At 41.6% G+C, this 6,945-nt stretch overlaps 1 long non-coding RNA gene across 1 annotated transcript; it reads left to right on the plus strand.

Annotated features, from left to right (window-relative positions):
* Nucleotides 1–273: 273 nt before the first annotated feature.
* On the plus strand, nt 274–1,684 carry LOC148686448 (uncharacterized). Its single transcript, XR_015949411.1, has 2 exons — nt 274–611; nt 1,464–1,684. It is a non-coding gene; the product is annotated as an uncharacterized LOC148686448 (long non-coding RNA).
* The last annotated feature ends 5,261 nt before the right edge of the window (nt 1,685–6,945 follow it).

Here is a 6,945-nt window from a genome sequence, read left to right on the forward strand (position 1 = left end):
ACATCAGATTGCAATTTTAAAAAAATGAAAATCCGGCAACTTTTTAGTATGATTTAACCCAATCCTGCATTGCAGGGGGTTGGACTAAATGACTCTAGGGGTACCTTCTAAGTTTACGATTCTATGATTCGTGTGGGGGGGGCAAAGGAATGCTTTTACAAAACAGGGGACAAAAACCCTTCCCCTCCTGAGGTTATGGAGGGAGCTGCTGCCAGTCAGAGTAGATTGGGGGGGAGCCAAAAGCATTTCAACTGTAAGCCAAAAGCATTTCAAGAGCTTCTGAGTGGGCAACGTGCCCTTCAAGAACGACGACAGAGAATTACTCAATCCTGTTAAAAATTTCTTGGTGTTTAGCCAGAAGGAAAAGAATTGAATACGGTAAATAGTAAGATCTCCGCACACCTTTCCAGAAGTTCCAGAAACTCTTGGGCTCTTTACATCCGTCAGAAATTGTGGGCACAGCTTAAGCTCGAGTATGAAGACCCTTCACTTCATCTTTGTAGTCCTCTTCTTGGTTCTCCATAGCCAAGCCGGGCTAGATCTGTGGTCTACAGGCAAACTGAAGGACAGCAAGGATCCTGAGACAGAGCGTGCTGCCTATCAGGCAGATGGTAAGCTGAGGGGTTCTTTCGGAACACCTATGCTTTGAACTCCCCTTCCATTAAATTATATGTGCAACAGGCAACTTTTTCGTTGTTCTGTTGGCACCTGTTGAAAATATTCCATTTCCAACAGGACTTCTAAGGGGATGGATGGATGATAGATAGATGATAGGTAGATAGATAGATGATAGATAGATAGATAGATAGATAGATAGATAGATAGATAGATAGATGATAGATAGATTTTAAAAAATCCTTCAGTAGCACCTTAAAGACCAACTAAGTTTTTATTTTGGTATGAGCTTTCGTGTGCATGCACACTTCATCAGATACCTGTAACTACCTACCTGTAACTAGATAGATAGATAGACAGACAGACAGACATTAGATTTTTATTCATTTCATATATGTTTTGTGGATTTGGGGAGGTAGCTGTGTTGGTCTAACACAGTCGAAATAAATAAAAAATTAAAAAATTGTCCAGAGAACAACTAAGTTTTTTTCTGGGTATAAGCTTTCGTATGCATGCACACTTCGTCAGATACACTGAAACAGAAATCATCAGACCCTTATATATAGTGGGAGGGTGGGGTGGGGGTTTTCTCAGAAGGGTGGTGGGAGATGGGTGATTGACTCAATGGGTATGGTAAACCTGTTGACGACTGCTGACGACTACATATGTTTTGTTGTATGACTGCATATGTTTTGCTGCATATATGTTTCATTGTAGTCGTTGGATGGGATTCAACTCGTGAGTCCCACCAAAGCACTTCCTCTCCTCTTCTCTCCTAAGTGTCCCTTGCATGTTCCCAACGCTATCATTGTTGCCTTTTCCCCCTTTCCTTTTTTTTTTAAATGCAGAGAACGGGCTGGCAGTTGCACCACCACTAGATGAGAAAATCTCTTGCCTCTGGCCTTGGGGATACTGCTTACTGCGGGAACTCCAGTGTTCCTCAGGATTTGTCATGAAGGAGAGATTCAACAACTGCCCAAATACCCGTACCCTGAAGTGCTGTGTTCTGTGAAAAACTGGGATGAAGTTGCAAAATACGCCGAGATAATTACATTAATTACATTAATCACTTTGATGTTGTTGATTTGTTGTTCCTGTTTTTTTTTAATTAAAAAAATGTGTAATCTCTTTATGTTGTGCTAGATCTTTTGAACCAAGGTTGAATGGTCACCTGCCAGGGATTATTTATCTGTGATTCCTGCATTATTATTACTAGACTGAATGACCCCTGGCGTTCCTTCCAGCACTACAGTTTTGTGATTTCCATTAGGGCCTAAATGATGAATTTGGACAGGAACTCAACAGACTTGCTGAATGGAAACTAAGGTCTTTGCTAATGCCATTTGTAAGTTCAAGTCGATCACTTGTTACATGGTACAACACCCTTTTTTAAGTCAAACTTACAATCAAGCCACTGCAAAATAAGGAAGCTGGTTTAAATTCAGTTGCAAGTGACCAAGAATTCTCTTGTGGGCTGCAGGTATTGGGGGGGGGGTCCACATAGTTTTGATAGATGTTACTGAGATTGCAAAAGGACTAGAAATGCTTCCAAACTCATACCGTCCAACTTTTTCTGACCCAAAACCAGGATGCACATCTTCCGGGACGCATTCCTGGACAAGTCACATGACCCATGCTTCGCTCTCATCTCCCCAAAAGTGCCTTTGGGGGTTGAGAGTGCAGCATGAGAGCATGTGAGACCACGGCACCCAAAATGGCCAAGGGAAATTTCACATGAAAAAATGGGGTGTCCCTTTTTTCCTGGGGCACTTGGGAGGTATGCAAACTTTGAGTTAGAAAAAAAAGGCAAATGAAATGGTAGTTTGAGTATGTAGCCCAAGGAAAGAGGCACCATGGGTTCCAAGGCAGAAATTCGGGATAAGTTTCTACTATGCTGTCTTCACATGGTCATACAATCTGTTGAAGAGAGATTCCAACAGCTACAACTATATAATGGCCTGTTTGGCTACCTGTATAATAACAAAAATAATTTTATATGGAGAGCATCAACAAAAAAAATATATACTGGAGATGTATATACTTAAGACCTGCTACAATTTGGAAAAAATCATTCATATACAATGGAAACAAAGATATTGATGCTGAATACCTGTGTCATGAATTTCTAGCAATAGCTCAAAGACTTCCAAAGTCTATGCTGCCGCAAGGAGTACTTCTTTTCACAGTGCAAGAAAAACTCCTGGATAATGTGCCTAATGCTTCTGTTGCTCTAAGGAAACTTTCCCGCATGTCCAGTGTTGGTGGTAAAATGTATTTCTCAAAGCTCAAACATATAAAAACTTACATACATTCAACAATGTTGCCAGAAGAAATATCTATATATCTATATCTATCTATATATATAGTTGTCGTTTAGTCGTTTAGTTGTGTCCGACTCGTCATGACCCCTGTCTTCCACTGCCTCCCGCAGTTTAGTCAAACTCATGTTCGTAGCTTCGAGAACACTGTCCAACCATCTCGTCCTCTGTCGTTCCCTTCTCCTAGTGCCCTCAATCTTTCCCAACATCAGGGTCTTTTCCAAGGATTCTTCTCTTCTCATGAGGTGGCCAAAGTACTGGAGCCTCAGCTTCACAATCTGTCCTTCCAGTGAGCACTCAGGGCTGATTCCCTTCAGAATGGATAGGTTTGATCTTCTTGCAGTCCATGGGACTCTCAAGAGTCTCCTCCAGCACCATAATTCAAAAGCATCAATTCTTCGGCAATCAACCTATTTTATAGTCCAGCTAGTGTGTGTATGTCATGCCCAAGCATCATTTTTTAAAAAATATTTATTTGGTTTTTCAAATTAACATTTTGCAGTCATATGTCCAACATACAACATAAAAACAAGATTCCAAGGAATCCCTTGGACTTCCCTCCTCCCCATAGCTCCCAAGTTTTCCCTTTTCTCGCGAGGAAGCCTATTCAACATAAGGGAAAATCCCTTTTAAAAAGGGATAACTTGGCAGCTATGGGACTCCTCCCCTTTGTGGGTCCTGTTGTTAGTCATTTGCTCCTGCATCTTTTATGATAATCCAAAATCTTTTACCTCTCCATCATGTCCAAAATTCACCATTAAACTAAAAGTGATATTCTAATCCTGCTAATGATTTTAACTGTTTACAATGGTTTTTAAGATAAGTTATCAATTTCCCCCATTCCTTATTAAAATTTTGGTCTTCCTGATTTCTGATTCTTCCGGTCATTTCAGCCATTTCGGCATAATCCATCAATTTGATCTGCCATTCTTCTCTGGTAGGGACTTTATCTTCTTTCCATCTTTGGGCCAATAACATCTGTGCAGTCGTGGTCGAATACATCAATAGTCTTATCTGCTCCCTTGGGATTTCGGCACCTAGAATTCCTAAAAGGAAGGCTTCGGGTTTTTTTCTGTTTTTTTGTTTTTTTAAAATGAAAATGTTGTTTTAAACATTTTTGTTCAACTCATTATATATGCCCAAGCATGATTACTTGACTGGAAATGATTGGTAACAAAATTTCATAGAATCATAGAGTTGGAAGAGACCACAAGGGCCATCCAGTCCAACCCCCTGCCAAACAGGAAACACCATCAAAGCATTCTTGACATATGCCTGTCAAGCCTCTGCTTAAAGACCTCCAAAGAAGGAGACTCCACCACACTCCTTGGTAGTAAATTCCACTGCCGAACAGCTCTTACTGTCAGGAAGTTCTTCCTAATGTTTAGGTGGAATCTTCTTTCTTGTAGTTTGAATCCATTGCTCCGTGTCCGCTTCTCTGGAGCAGCAGAAAACAACCTTTCACCCTCCTCTATCATAGCTGCCAAGTTATCCCTTTTTTAAAGGGATTTTCCCTTATGCTTCCCCTTCATGGATCAATGCCTTGTCGTGGCGAAGGGGCTTGAATAACTCAGAGAAGCTATGAGCTATGCCATGCAGGGCCACCCAAGATGGACAGGTCATAGTGGAGAGTTTTGACTAAACGTGATCCACCTGGAGAAGGAACTGGCAAGCCACTCCAGTATCCCTGCCAAGAAAACTCCATGGACAAAGACAACAGGCATATAAAAGTTATGACGCTGGAAGATGAGCCCCTCAGGTCGGAAGGCGTCCAACATGCTACTGAGGAAGAGCGGAGGACAAGTACAAGTAGATTCAGAGCTGATGAAGCGGCTGGGCCAAAGCCGAAAGGACGCTCAGTTGCGGATATGCCTGGAAGCGAAAGGAAAGTCCGATGCTGTAAAGAAAAATATTGCATAGGAACCTGGAATGTAAGAACCATGAATAGAGGTAAGCTGGATGTGGTCAAAAATGAGATGACAAGAATAAATATCGACATCCTGGGCATCAGTGAACTAAAATGGAAGGGAATGGGTGAATTCAGTTCGGGTGACTATCATATCTACTACTGTGGGCAAGAATCCTGTAGAAGAAATGGAGTGGCCCTCATAGTCAACAAAAGAGTGGCAAAAGCTGTAATGGGATGCAATCTCAAAAATGACAGAATGATCTCGATACGAATCCAAGGCAGACCTTTTAACATCACAGTAATCCAAGTTTATGCACCAACTACCGGTGCTGAAGAAAGTGAAATTGACCAATTCTATGAAGACCTACAACACCTTCTAGAAATGACACCAAAGAAGGATGTTCTTCTCATTACAGGGGATTGGAATGCTAAAGTAGGGAATCAAGAGATAAAAGGAACAACTGGCAAGTTTGGCCTTGGAGTTCAAAATGAAGCAGGGCAAAGGCTAATAGAGTTCTGTCAAGAGAACAAGCTGGTCATCACAAACACTCTCTTCCAACAACACAAGAGACGACTCTACACATGGATATCACCAAATGGGCAGCATCAAAATCAGATTGATTATATTCTCTGCAGCCAAAGATGGAGAAGCTCTATACAGTCAGCAAAAACAAGACCTGGAGCTGACTGTAACTCAGATCATCAGCTTCTTATAGCAAAATTCCAGCTTAAACTGAAGAAAGTAGGAAAAACCACTGGGCCAGTAAGATACAATCTGAATCAAATCCCTTATGAATACACAGTGGAAGTGAGGAACAGGTTTAAGGATTTAGATTTGGTGGACAGAGTGCCTGAAGAACTATGGATGGAGGCTCGTAACATTATACAGGAGGCATCAACGAAAACCATCCCAAGGAAAAGGAAATGCAAGAAGGCAAAATGGCTGTCCAACGAGGCCTTACAAATAGCGGAGGAGAGGAGGCAAGCAAAATGCAAGGGAGATAGGGAAAGATACAGGAAACTGAATGCAGATTTCCAAAAAACAGCAAGGAGAGACAAGAGGGTCTTCTTAAATGAGCAATGCAAAGAAATAGAGGAAAACAATAGAATGGGGAAAACCAGAGATCTGTTCAAGAAAATTGGAGATATGAAAGGAACATTTCGTACAAAGATTACCATAATCAAGGACAAAAGTGGTAAGGACCTAACAGAAGCAGAAGACATCAAGAAGAGGTGGCAAGAATACACAGAGGAATTATACCAGAAAGATATGGAGGTCTCGTACACCCCAGGTAGTGTGGTTGCTGACCTTGAGCCAGACATCTTGGAGAGTGAAGTCAAATGGGCCTTAGAAAGCACTGCTAATAACAAGGCTAGTGGAAGTGATGATATTCCAGCTGAACTATTTAAAATTTTAAAAGATGATGCTGTTAAGGTGCTACACCCAATATGCCAGCAAGTTTGGAAAACTCAGCAATGGCCAGAGGATTGGAGAAGATCAGACTACATCCCAATTCCAAAGAAGGGCAGTGCCAAAGAATGCTCCAACTACCGCACAATTGCGCTCATTTCACACGCTAGCAAGGTTATGCTTAAAATTCTACAAGGCAGGCTTAGACAGTATGTGGACCGAGAACTCCCAGAAGTGCAAGCTGGATTTCGAAAGGGCAGAGGAACCAGAGACCAAATAGCAAACATGCGCTGGATTATGGAGAAAGCTAGAGAGTTCCAGAAAAACGTCTACTTCTGCTTCATTGACTATGCAAAAGCCTTTGACTGTGTTGACCACAGCAAACTATGGCAAGTTCTTAAAGAAATGGGAGTGCCTGATCACCTCATCTGTCTCCTGAGAAATCTCTATGTGGGACAAGAAGCTACAGTTAGAACGGGATATGGAATAACTGATTGGTTCAAAATTGGGAAAGGAGTACGATAAGGTTGTGTATTGTCTCCCTGCTTATTTAACTTATATGCAGAATTCATCATGCGAAAGGCTGGACTAGATGAATCCCAAGCAGGAATTAAGATTGCCGGAAGAAATATCAACAACCTCAGATATGCAGATGACACAACCTTGATGGCAGAAAGTGAGGAGGAATTAAA

The sequence above is a fragment of the Zootoca vivipara genome, chromosome 3 (assembly GCF_965207765.1).
Source record: "Zootoca vivipara chromosome 3, rZooViv2.hap1.1, whole genome shotgun sequence".
NCBI lineage: Eukaryota > Metazoa > Chordata > Lepidosauria > Squamata > Lacertidae > Zootoca > Zootoca vivipara.